Source organism: Sphaerodactylus townsendi, linkage group LG17, assembly GCF_021028975.2.
Source record: "Sphaerodactylus townsendi isolate TG3544 linkage group LG17, MPM_Stown_v2.3, whole genome shotgun sequence".
Lineage (NCBI taxonomy): Eukaryota > Metazoa > Chordata > Lepidosauria > Squamata > Sphaerodactylidae > Sphaerodactylus > Sphaerodactylus townsendi.
Window position 1 is genome coordinate 22,485,100 of NC_059441.1, and position 13,604 is coordinate 22,498,703.

General features: G+C 47.1%; 1 long non-coding RNA gene across 1 annotated transcript; it reads right to left on the bottom strand.

Moving 5' to 3' along the window:
* Positions 1 to 833: 833 nt before the first annotated feature.
* Positions 834 to 12,905, bottom strand: LOC125424536. Its single transcript, XR_007243247.1, has 3 exons — positions 12,895 to 12,905; positions 3,180 to 3,188; positions 834 to 965 (listed from the first exon to the last, which is right to left on the bottom strand). It is a non-coding gene; the product is annotated as an uncharacterized LOC125424536 (long non-coding RNA).
* Positions 12,906 to 13,604: the final 699 nt, after the last annotated feature.

Sequence of the window (13,604 nt, forward strand, 5' to 3'; positions counted from 1 at the left end):
TTAAGCTTGAAGTGGGCCCACCAGGCAGATGACTGGAGTTCAGGGAGGGAGCAGTGAATGAGGCTGTTAGGATCACTGAAAAAACAAAGCCGGATCCAGAAGTTAAGGGTGATCCACCATGCCCTTGTTTCCAAGAGGTGTTGTCCTGTAGGCAGAGGGCCATGTAGGGTACACAGTGGGGGACCCCGAAAAGCTTATATAGAAATTTGGATTGTATTCGCTCCAGAGATATATGCCAAGCTTCAATCCACAGGGGAACCCTATAGAGAAGTTGTTGGGACACCTTAGCGTTAAATATCCTTAGGGCAGCTGGAATAAACTTGCCACCCTTGGAGAAAAAAAACCTTTCCACGGCTGTGGTAGTAATTTGGCAGCCCTTAACAACAGTTTCCCTATGCTTGGTCCAGCTGGCTTTGTGATGGAGATGAATGCCCAGGTATTTATAGAACTTGACCTGTTCAATAGTTTCACTAAGTACCAGTTGGAGATCTTGAAGGTGCTTGAAAAGACCAGGATCTTAGACTTGAGAGAGTTAATTGACAACAGATTGTTAACACAGTATTCGCTGCATTGGGATAGAAGGTGGGATAGGCCGACCTTAGTGCGCAATAGTAAAAGTGCATCATTGGCGTAGAGCAGAATTGGCAGCGACACGTTCCCTAAGGTAGGGCAGTGTGAGTCAATTGTTCTCAAGGTAGGGGCGAGGTCATTTAGAAACAGACTGAACAGGAAAGGGGCCATAATACATCCTTGTTTAACTCCTTTGGTTACTCTAATTTTAGGGGTCAATAGGCCAAAGGGCGGGCATTTCTCTTGGCAGGTGTTGTTGGTGTGCAAAGCTTTTATAAGCACAAAGAGTCTGGGATCAATTTCCAGGGTCTCAAGTTTCTGCCAAAGGAGCTCTCTTGAAACTGAGTCAAAGGCCCCTTTAAGATCGATAAAGGCCGTGTAGAGGTTGACTTTGCCTTTCTTGATGTATTTGGAAATGACCATGTTTAAGACCATGCAGTGATCTAAGGTGGAGTGCCCTTTTTTGAAGCCAATTTGTTCTGGACCCAAAATCCTGTTGCTGTCAATCCAGGATAGAAGTTTTTTAAGCAAAAAATTAGTGTAGAGCTTACCGGTTATTGATAGGAGGCTAATGGGCCTGTAGTTGGCTGGAAGAGTAGGGTCTCCTTTTTAAAATATTGGTGTTACTATGGCATTGGTCCATGAAGAAGGGACTATGCCGGTATTGTTAACTGAGGTAAACAGTTGAGCTAAAAGCGGAGACCACCAGTTGATAAATGTTTTAAAAATATCAGGCGGAAGAGCGTCTGGGCCTGGAGCTTTGTGAGACTTCAGTTGCTCAATCAGTGGTTTGATTTATTCGGCAAGCACAGGTGGCCAGATAGGAAAGGTGGGAATGGGGGGTAAGATGTCAGGAGCAAGATTTCTACTATTGTCGCCAAACACCTCTTGAAAATAAGTAAACCATAGACGGTCTATAGCAGTTGTGTTTTCTCCCGGGTTTCTCACTGGATTCTTTCACAATATGGGAGAAGGGAAAACTGGGATAGACCCAGATTGTTAGAAACCAGTTGTAACCAGGTATGAGTGTGCAGTGCGGAAATGGGCAGTTGAAGGTCTCAATCAAAGGGACATCTGGTAATCTGATAGGGGAACGTGGGTGATCATGGTTTCTTGCAGCCACCAAAGCACAGTGACCAGGAACTTTAAGAAGGAAACTGAGGCCCAAACCAAAATGTGTGAGCTCTGTGCATGTTGATTTGAACTAAGCAGATGTTTGGTCTAAAAAACCTATTAGAAATGCATATTTGTGCAATAGCAGAAAGAGTACCTTTTACCTGCAGTTACTTAGCACAGCTCAGCTCCTAATGGGAAATCCAGCTCTTTGAAAACTCAAGTATCTATTGTGGTTCTTTGAGGAATTAGTTGTTACCAGAAGTTAACAACCTGTTTATTAGTCAGCAAGTCCCACGTGGGAACTCTGGCTGGCTGACAAGCAAATACCAGCGCTGTTCTCAGCTTGATTTAATGGGCCATTTTATTTGGAGGAAGTTGTTCCACTGGGGCTTTTGCACAACAGGCATTATTGGGTTTGAGCAAGTGAGCCGTTCATGCTGATGGAGCTCGGAGCACAGTGGGAAACTGCAGGAAGAGAGAATTGTGCTGAGTCTAAACCGCCCTCCTGTCAAAGGAATGCAAGATCCCTTGCAAAGCCCATGAATGTAAAGAAGCTTCATACTGTCACCATTGAGCTCTGATGTTTGATTTAAAAAATGCCATTCTTTATGACCCTAACAGAATGGGTTTGTAGTCCATGATTATTGTCGATACCATCAATTTTCACTGCATTGTCTGTACTAGGGGTCAACTTGTGGCAAGTTTGGTCATATGGAATTTTAAAACTACTTAAGTAGTCTTACCTTTACATTTTATTGGTTCATTATATTAACCTTTTTAGATAAATCAGTTTCTACCTGGTTAACAATTTTGTGGTTTCCTTGGAATGTCCTCCATTTTATCATTTTGGAATTTGTGCTTTCTTTCATGCTTTATTTTTGGTCTATGGCTGTAAATAAATCTGATATGCTGCTGATATGTTGATATCAGGGGTCCCAAACCTTTTTGAATCTGTGGACAGATTTAGAATTCTGGCACAGTATGATGGGTGCTGTCTCACAAGGTGTCTATTGTGGGGAAAGGAAGGAAAAGCTGCGAAGAGGCTCCTTGTGGTCCAAGCAAGCTCCTCGTTGTTGTTGTTGTTGTTGTGTCTTCTTCTTCTTCTTCTTCTTCTTCTTCTTCTTCTTCTTCTTCTTCTTCTTCTTCTTCTTCTTCTTCTTCTTCTTCTTCTTCTTCTTCTCTTACATATAATTTGGATGATGCTAAACAAGTAACAGATAGATAATTTTTGGCATAATGGTGATACATTATTTTTGTTTTTAAAAGAGCGTGATAGATGACTAGTTAGGTCTAACTCAAGATCCCCACCTTGTGGAGGCTGAGATTCTCCTGATTAGAATCTGCCACTCACATGTAGGAGTGCCACTCACATGGTGAATCTGCCACTCACATGGTGAATCTGCCACTCACATGGAGTTTTCCAGCTTAAAGTTTGCCTGGCTTAACCACTGTACCACTTCTGGCTCAAGAATTCTGTTGCTCAAGAAGTCCACCGCTCTTAACTACTGGACCATGCAGCCTCAAGAATTACCCCTTACATACACCATTGCTCCAGCATGCTGAAGTGGTTGAGTGGTTGGATTCTAATCTGGAGAACCAGGTTTGATTCCCCACTTCTCCATCTGAGTGGCAGAGGCTTATTTGGTGGATGTGTTTCTGCACTCCTATTCCTGCTGGAAGGCCTTGGGCTACAGTTCTCTCCCTACTCTCTCAGCCCCACCTACCTCACAAGGTGTAAATTATGGGGAGAGGAAGGGAAAGGAACTTGTAAGTCATCTTGAGTCTCCTTACAGGAGTGAAAGGCGGGGTATAAATCCAAACTCTTCTCCTTTTATTGCAACATTCAACATTCATTCTATTCCTTCTGATCCACCCATGCTATTTCCAGGCAGGAAAGCCACAAGAAAATTGTCGCTCAAAAGAGATGGTCTTTTGACCATTTGCACCTCCCCTTCCTTTTCTGAAATGTCCAATAGGTAGCAAACGTGGGGGGCATTTCAGGAGTGACAATGCCGTTCCTGTGAACTCGCGCTAGTGTGTTTTGTAAGAAGGCAACTGTGTCATTTCAGCTGTCACCTGGGATGCAAAGCAGCTGGGGGTGTGTAAACAGGCAGCATTTTGAGCAGCATGATTTGTTTCTTAAGAAACAATGGGAATGCCGTACTTAGCCTAGCTTCACATGAATGCATAAAGCTTCCTGGTACTCAATCAGAACCTTGGTCCATAGAGATTAATATTCTGACCAGCAGGCACTTTCCTGGGTCTCAGCAAGAGAAGAAGAGTTTGGATTTATATCCCCTGTTTCTCCTGTAAAGAGACTAAAAGGGGTTTACAATCTTCTTTCCCTTCCCCCTCCCCACAACTAACACTCTGTGAGGTGAGTGGGGCTGAGAGAGCTCCCAAGGTCACCCAGCCAGCATGCGTTGTGCACAAGCTAATCTGGTTCCCCAGATAAGCCTCCACAGTTCAAGTGGCAGAGTGGGGAATCAAACTCAGTTCTCCAGATTAGAGTGCACCTGCTCTTAACCACTACACCATGCTGATCTTTCCCATCACTTCTGACCTGATCCTCTTAACCAGAGATGTCAAGAATTGAACCTGAGGCCTCCTGCATGCCAAGTAAATGCTCTCCTGTTGAGCTACTGCTCCTCCCCTTAGCCTTCCTCCTTGGCAACTCCTTTAAAGTCATTTGCATGTATTTGCGATGGCTGTCTGCGGCACTCTTCATTTTCCAGCTGACGTTGCTTTGAGCTGCTGCTGTCCTCGGGGGGGTGGGGGATTCAGACTGTTACCCAGGGTAATTTGCTACCAACAACTCAGGTGCCGCAGCTAACAAGTGTCCAGGAACAGCACCAATGTTGAGAGGTTTTACAAAAGAACGCTTCATATTTTGAGGAGAGGCTGAGGAAAGCTGTATTTTGAAAGCCTCGTCCTCTCATGTTTCATTGTCACTGTCTCATTCTCATTCTGTCTGTCAGCCCTGTCACTGGTTCATTTCTGACTGAGCAGACGTCACTAGTCATTTGGTGGAGTGGTCCCCAAATTGTCAATTTTAGTTGGTTTTGTTTTTCCCCTCCCACAACAAAATTGGGACTCCCCAAAGTTTTATCCTTGAAACTGTAGCTCGTCGAAGACTCAAAGTCTGTCATATTGTTGGAAAGCATTTTTGCTAACATGCTTCATTTCAACAGGGTCTGAAAGGGCACTGTAGTCATTGCAAGAATCCTGCTACAGCCCCAGATAATTCCAGCTGGCCTCAACGTGTAGGTTTGGCTATCATCGGGGGGTGGGGGGTGGCTAGCCCTTGCCAATTAGATTTAGTTATTTCATTTATACCCTTTCTCCCCAATTATGTGGAGAAATGGGGAATTGAATCCGGCTCTCCATAATAGAGTCCATCACTATACCATACATACACATCTTGTATATACTTTACAAATTGCACATTGATTTTAAAAACATTTTATTATTTTATATTACTGCAGGTAAATAACCATTGTTCTATAGTTGTAAGTATCTTATATGTGTATAACATTAAAGATTTTTCCAAGGAAGCTTGTTGGCAAAATACATATGGAACTTTTTTGCTAAGAAAATATATATTTTTAGTTTTTTGCAGCATTAACCTTGGCCTTATTTTTTTTAATCTCTCAGTGATTGGTGCAGTCCATTTCCTTTCTCCATGCCAGTGAGAGTCGGCAAACCTCACCTTGACTGGACCTTGGCCTGTTACATTTGCTATTTGTATCCATGAACCAGTGTTCAGAAGCGTCAATATAGGCAACATATTGGGAGATTCATAATTAGTTTTTCAAATGCTTTATAGAAGTGGTGTCAGACCTTTTCTCATCTGGGGAGGGAGAGAAAGATAGGGATCTAACTCTTTGGATAGGGTCTGTGGCTCTGTGGTACAACATCTGCTTGGTATGTAGAAGGTCCTAAATTCTATCCCTGGTGTCTCCACCTAAAAGGATCAGGTGATGTGCAACTCCTCCGACTGAGTCCCTAGACAGCTATTGCCAGTCTAGGAAGACGTTTTGACGGACTAATGGATTCAGTATAAGACAGCATCATGTGTACCTGGGATTGAAGGGTTGATTTGGTGCTTTATCCATTGGCTGCTAGAAGTAATGAGCCAGAATGGTATAGTAGTTAAGAGCAGGTGAACTCTAATCTGGAGAACCGAGTTTGATTCCTCACTCCACCAGTGGCAGAGGCTTATCTGGTGAACCAGATATGTTTCCGCACACCTGCTGAGTAACCTTGGGTTATAGTTCTTTCTGAATTCTCTCAGCCCCACCTACTTCAAAATGTGTCTATTGTTGGGAGAGGAAGGGAAAAAAGCTAGTAAGCCATGAGTCTCCTTACAGGAGAGACAGGTGTGATATCAATCTAAAACTCTTCTTCTCTTCTTCTAAGTGTCCTCCAGTGCTGTGTGAAAGTCTTGCAATGCTACATGGAACATATGTAAGGAATTCCAACGAGGCAGAAATAAAAGGCTTTTGGTTGAAAGACCATTTATTCAGACATCTTAGAAAGCTCACACACACGGCATGACTGGAATGGGGCCTCCCGCTTAAACTACAGAATATAACCCCCTTGTCCCATCCCCCTCCCGGTGTCTCCAGTCCCATTCTCATGGGAACGGAATTCTCATCTCGCTCTATGAGATAAGCCCTCTAACAGTGTGGTTGCTGCGGATTCTGGCCCGTCACCCGTGCCAGGGAACTCAGTCAAGGCCACACGGCTGTGAAGAGATTCAGCACCACTGAGATCTTTACACTCTGCCTCTCCTAAGAAAGAATCCTTCCCCCCCAGTTTCAGTGGAAAAGCACGTATTGAAAGGCAGAAATAAGGGGAGGTGGGGGGGCATTGATATTTTCCTAATAGACCCATTGATTATGGCCGGAGGAATATCCTGCACCAGGAAACTAAGTATTGCAAAGCGCATTCGCGATTAAAAAGCGGGGAAGTCCAGAATAAGCGTCAATTTCATAGTGCTTGTGGCCACTCAATTATGGTCGTGAGGGGTCATACTCCGAGTGGTCGTACCAGGCATCGGAAGCGGGAGCCTCCTTGAGCAAACTGGAATGTAGAAGACGGGATGGATATTACTTTAAGGAATTAGGCAGTTCTAAACGAAAGCAGTTGTGCAACATCATTGATCACTTTTGTAATTCTAAACGGACCCAGTTGAATTCTCTTGCCCGAGGATTTTGAATATTTGTGAGAGCGTCTCTTCTAAGATTCTTAGTAGATTAAAATAAACCCAAGCCCCACCAATATCGTAAAGGGAAGTCATGAACGCATAGTTTATCCGCTTCTGAAACTTTTGTAGGTCGCCAGCTTGTTGCAGAGGCAGTCTGACTGTCTTCCACCCCTCGTAGCCAGGGGATGTAATCCATTGTTTACGAACTCTGGAGGATGTAAAAGCCTCCGTGGGCAGTTGGGGGCAGCGATTGAGGAAAAAGAACGCCTTGAACACAAATTTCAAAGGGGTTTTCTGTGTACTACTATGAATGGCATGTGTTGTAAGCGTACATCTGCAAATGGGATTAACTTCGCGCTTCAATTGTCTTGATGGTAGTTAGTGTAACAAGCGTGAAATACTGCTCTCTAGAGTTCTGTTCAATCCCTCTCTCTGATTCAATCAATACTTTGAACGTGGTAGGCGAGCAACCGCCGGGAGTGGTTCAACTCTAACAAGCCCGAGGAAAGTTTTCCTTCCAAAATTTGGAGGCTAATTGGGGCCTCGAGTCGGATACCACCAGCTTTGAGGAGAGGAGGTAGGCTTAGCCGATAGATATAAGCTGAATAAACAATCAAGGCTACTTCAATTTAGGGGCAGAGGGAATGGTGGGACAGGGGATAAAATGAGCTGGTTTGGAGAACAGGTCCACCACTACCCATAAAACAGTGAGCCTGGCTTTCAGCAAATCCGTAATTGCAAAAAATCCATTGGAAATAACTCCTCCAGAGGCCGGAGGGAACAGGGAGAGGTTTAAAAGGTCATTAGGGTTTTCCTTTTCCCCGGAATGGACTTGGCCTCCAGCGCAGACCGAACATCCCTTGGATATAAATCTCAATGTCTTTTGCGCCATGGCGCCACCACCTGTTTAGTGGCTGACGGGCCAGATGTCATATAGCAGTTTTGAGGAAGCCAAAATGTCCAGCCGACCTGTACAGCATCGTGTGGGCAGGCTTCGGTGAACCATGTAGCTTGGCGGAGGGGGGGAGGCATCGCATCAACATCCCCCCCCCATTTCCAAACGCATGTCATCCTCCAAAGTATCATCTGGGAGTCCTCGCTTCCTCCGCTGGAAGTTGGCTCATGGAGCCCACGCCTGGGCCTCGGAAGTTCCCGCAGGGAAGGGGGGAGATGATACTGGAATGGGCTTAAGGGAGGGAGGAGCGGAAGGTCATGACTCTAGTGACAGCCATACCCAGCTGGGAGGGGAGAGCACGGTGCAGCAGGATATCGTAAGACCTAAGAACCGCCCTCCCCTCGGGAAGGCGAAGGACAGCGCATCAGCCAGCTTTACTGGTTTTTTCCAGGAAAAAAAATGGACCGGTGAAGGAGAAGTGGAGAGAAAAGAATCAATGCTTGTAGAGAAGCTGCTCGGGCGGACATTTTGAGGGGGGGGGTGAAGGATGAGGGCTGCCAAATTTTTACTGATCCGGACCAAATCTTGGAAAGGTGTTTGGCCCCCCTCAAGCCAGTAGACGTTTCAGGTGCATAGCGCCACCTTTGATAGCAGCAGTCTCTCTTTATCCCCTCTGATCCAGATTGAGCTCCAGGGCCAGAAAACTTTTGGATAAGTAAGCACGACGTACAAGTTTCTACCATGCTTTATTTCTTCGTGCAAGAGGGAGCTCTTGGCGCCGGTTTTGTCCCATGCATAATCCACGGAACTACAAAAGGAAGGTCTGGGTCGGGTGTTTCCAGAATAGGTTCGGGTAGTGAAAGCTGATTTTCAGATGCTGGAATGCCCGATTGAGCATTCCCTGAGACCAAGGAGGGAGGAGCCCCGGGCTTAGCAGCCTGTAAGTCCTGCCTTTGCCTTTGAGTGCGTAGCAGAGATCCCTGTGAGCCGGAAAAGGGCCAGTTTAGCAAATTGGGTATAAAATCACGCGAGAAATTAAGTAAATTCCAAAGGGAAGGATTGCAATTCTTTTCTGTTGGTGGTGGGGCGGCCATTTGAAGTTACCGCTGCCTACTTCTCAAGCAGTGGATCCATTTTTAAGCCCGTCGGGTGAGATCCGGGATAGCCTAAATAGTCTATGGAGGACTGATGAAAACAGCACTTTGACAATTTTAGCGAAGAGAGAGTTGTCAAAGTAAACGTTGTAACACCTCTCTCCCTAACCAGGGCTTCGATGCTCTTCCATAGTTTGTGAATAAATCAAGACATCATCTAAGTAGGCACACACGACCACTACCCTTTATACAATAAAATCTTGCAAAACCCTCATTGATTAGGGCCATAAAGCTCCGGAGGCTCCAGCCAAACCGAGATGGCATTAGTAAAGAAGCATTCCCTTATTGTCCAACAAATTTAAAGTATTAAACGCTGTTAAATGTTCATAGCCTTCCTCGCAATTCTGACCCTGTAATAGGCCTCTCTTTAAATCCAACTTAGTAAATCAGCCCTTAAGCCCAGTGCATCCTAAAGAGGTCTTTGATTAAGAGCAAAAGGATATTTATTGGACATGGAAAACAGCATTTAATCCACGGTAATCAGTACAAAGTCTCAAAGGAGCCATCTTTTTTTTCTTTACAAACAGAACAGGGCGGCATTGGAATTGTGTTTGGTGGCTACGTCATTATGAATCCACTGGGCTGAGCCAGATTCTTATCCAAGAAAAGCAAGGAGCTCCTTTTCTTCTGTGGGGCTCATGGCGCGATAGATTCTCACCCTGTAGGCAGTTGAATCCCCGGCTGCAAAATGATTTTGCAATCGGAGGTATCCCTGGTATGAGGGGGCAACTGATAGCATTCTTGCTCCTAAGGAAACACCCTGGCCAGATCTTTATAAGCTTGTGGGATATCGGTGGATTAGAAGTCACCGACATTATTGTAAGGCCGTGTGGAAGCCAGCGGTTCAATGTCATTTGGAAGCCGTGGTTTTCCCCCCACTTCATCATGCTCCCCGCAGGGGGGGTCAGTGAATTCTAGAATTCGGCTTCTTTCCAAATAATATTTGGCTCATGTAATAACAACCATGGCATGCCCAAGACAATGGAGTGTTTGGCCACTTGGAGCAAGAACTGAAACTAATTTTTCCCAATGGTCAGCTTAGCGGACGGAGCAAAACAGGTTTAGCACGTTTTGAATTGACGGGCAGCTCTTCCGCTTCCAAAAGAGTGGGCTGCCATCCATTTGAGTAAACGGAATGGGCTTCACTAGGGGAATTCGGTCTAAGCCAAGTTCTCAGCTACCTGGCGGCCGATTAGAAACAGTGGGAGCAGCCAGAATCAACGAAGGGCGGAGGCTATAATACGTTATTATGCTTGGCAGGGTTGGCTAAAGAGGCTTGAATAGTAATGGGCGCTACTGCTGCCTTCACTACACCACCTAATCTGGAGTAGGACCCATGTCCATGGCCGAAGATAGGCAAATTCACCACTTCCCTCCTCAAGTCACTCCTCGATAGCGGCTTTGGGCCGAAGCCTGGGGAGGCCCAGACTTCCGCGGGAGGCTTGGCAGAGGGGTGCGATGAGACCGAATGGCGGGCTTCTGTTTTAGGGCAGTTGGCAGCCAGATGGCCAGGACCACCCAATAGAGGCATAATCCCAAACGACATCGGGCGAAGATTTCAGATGTGGTCTCCGCGGGAGACGGCGGCTGGGCTTGGTTTATGCGAAGTTGTTGGGGCAACTGCGTGGTGGTTTTCGATCGGACGTGAAACGTCCCTCTCGCACGAGCGCACTCTAGATCGGCTGCTACTTGTCAGATCCCAGATCGATCCACGCTCAGCGGCAGTGCAGCTGGATGCGGATGAGGAGAACTGTCTCCGGGTTTGGTATTCATAGCCTGAAGAAGTATTCACATTTCATGCGTTCCAGGCCAGTCAGGAGGAAGTTTAGTAGCGCCCGCACTGAAATTCCACGGGCAAATTCGGCAAAAGAACGGGTTGCCCTGCTGAATGGACTTTATGAAACTACTAATGGCTTCGCTTTTCAGCATCCGGATCTTGGAAGCGGCACGTAAAGGCTTGGAGAACTCGCCACTGTCGCGAGTATCATCAGCTTGCAATTCATAAAGAGTCACAAACCAGTCAGCAACCACCCCATCCAAGAGCCGGACCCGATGTCCCGTATCTTTCACGCGTTCAGAACGATACAAATCATCAAATTCTCCTCCATATAAAGTCGCCAAGTTGCAGGGATGAAGTAGAGGAGTTTAGATGGTGGTCCCACGTCCCGAAACGGGCAGGGATGAGGGCCTATAATATCCTCTTTCAACAGCTCTTTGGAACCGCTGGGGCTGTGGTTGCAACGGCTGGGGCGGTGGGGCTGGGGAGAGCAGGGGCGGCTGAGTTACGCCCGGTTGAGGAGGTAGAGCGGGCCTTGCACTTGCGTCGATGCCCCTCCGGGCGAAAGGGGAGGCAGCCGGATTGAAGTAGGACCTTGCAGCGTCAACCCCATGGCAGGGGAGGCGGTGAGTGACGCTCTGGTAAAGGTGTAAGCACCGACCCGGGTTCCATGCCATCGTGATCCAGCTGCCCGTCTTCTTCAGCTCTTGCCCAAGGCAGCCGCCAATTCTCTTTCTTTGCGAGTTAAAAGGCATCTTGATGCGCATGTAAAGGCCATTTTTCACAATCCAGTTTTGCTTGTTCATCACGCTGAATGGCGCCCGTAGTCAACTCGCTTCTGGCGTTTAAGATAGTCTTCTAATGCTTTGGCGCTGAAGCGTTGCCCAGATCCAGCTTGGAGTGATCCAAGACCTTGTCATGGATCGATAAGTTCTGCTGATACTGCCGTTACAACGCATTTCGGTCTTAGCCAGTTCAGCCTCGAAAGTTGGACGCCCTTTAGCGTTGTTGTTCTCGGTCCCCTTTGCAGGCATTCACGCATCTTTTGCAGCTGTTCGTTTCCTCCTCCCAGAGTTCGTGCTCCCGCCGTCCCATGCCTCTTTAGCATCAGCGCCAGTCTGGCTACTTCATCGTCCCCAACTTTCTTTGGACGGAGGGGAAATAAATCCTGGGATGGGGAGTCAGGGTCTTCTTCGGATTCCTCCTCTCCGTTGGTAACTCCTCCAGTCCTCCGGACGGCTCCATATTAGGGCTTCTGCACACATCAATTGCTACTGAGCCGGGCTGGAAGCTGGAATTGGGAACCGCACGGAAACCCTCCATCACCGATCCTGATCTTTCGTCAACGTCCCGTTTCGACTGTGGGACTTGGGGACGGGCCCGGTGCTATGCCACTGGGGATCCTGGGAGCATCATCGAAGTATGAGTCAAGGAATCGCGTTCAATTGACTCCTGGAAGTGGCTGCATGAAGTGTAGTCAGACCCATCTCTTCCAAAGCAGGTTGCATCTGGGGTTTGTAATCCCACGAGCAAACGGTAGAGATCCGATCCACAGGCCGATCCATGGACAGCTTGGCGCCCCAAAGCGACTCATGCAAATCCCACATGAGTCACATCCGGCGATCCCTCATCCCAACGAAGTAGGGGAAGACTCATGCTGGAACGAGGATGGAGAGTCACCAGCTTGGAGACCTGTTCCCCACTGGTTCCTTCAGAATCAGGAAGGAAAGGCTCGAACCCTCTATGGGAGCTACCGCTTCTTCCACAGTTTCCAGGAATATTCAATCTCTGCATGTTAAAACACCAGAGATCCACTGAGTGTTAAAAAGAAAAATAAAGATTGATTCCAGTCATAATGTAAGGAATTCCAACGAGGCAGAAATAAAAGGCTTTTGGTTGAAAGACCATTTATTCAGACATCTTAGAAAGCTCACACACACGGCATGACTGGAATGGGGCCTCCCGCTTAAACTACAGAATATAACCCCCTTGTCCCATCCCCCTCCCGGTGTCTCCAGTCCCATTCTCATGGGAACGGAATTCTCATCTCGCTCTATGAGATCAGCCCTCTAACAGTGTGGTTGCTGCGGATTCTGGCCCGTCGCCCGTGCCAGGGAACTCAGTCAAGGCCACACGGCTGTGAAGAGATTCAGCACCACTGAGATCTTTACACATAATAATACAGTGGATTAATGGCTGGGCAGGCACACAGCTTATAAGGAACATTGGCTACAACCCAGCACCTTGACTTTCCATCAGCAATGAACCCGACATTGCTGCAGCATTAAACCCTAACATCTCCTTGCAAGATCAAAGCCTGCAATAATTCTTAGAATTAGTTCTTTAATAGGGATTTGAGTGAACTAAATGAAATTAAAAAAGGAAAACATTGGTGACACTGCAAGAGGACACAGTAAGATAATTAGTTAATAGGGAAGATCCATCTACAGTTAACACTTCGTTGGCTTCCTGTAGAATGTGCTTTATCTTCACATTGGCCGTTTCTGCACGGCCCATAAATGACCGCCGAGCGTGCAAAAACGCCGCCTCATGGAGCGCTGCTTCAAGATACGGCCGCTTTAACAATGCAGCAGCAGGCGCACCTGAATGCTCTCCCCCAGGGCGATGTCAGGCCAGCCCTAAACATGAAAGGAGAGAAAGCGCCTTCCCCCGGGCGGCGCTGATGCGTAACCCGGCTCCGCCGGAAAGACGCATAAAAGCTTCCTCCTCCGTTCTACTCACGATGTCCAGCCGTTGTAAGCCTCGTCACTGGCAGTAGCCCTCATACACTGTCCCTCCCACCTCCAGAGTCCGGAGGGCAAGGCATGAAGTGAACTCAAACGCCAGCAGGCCGGCATAACCGGAGACATCGTGAAGTAGAAC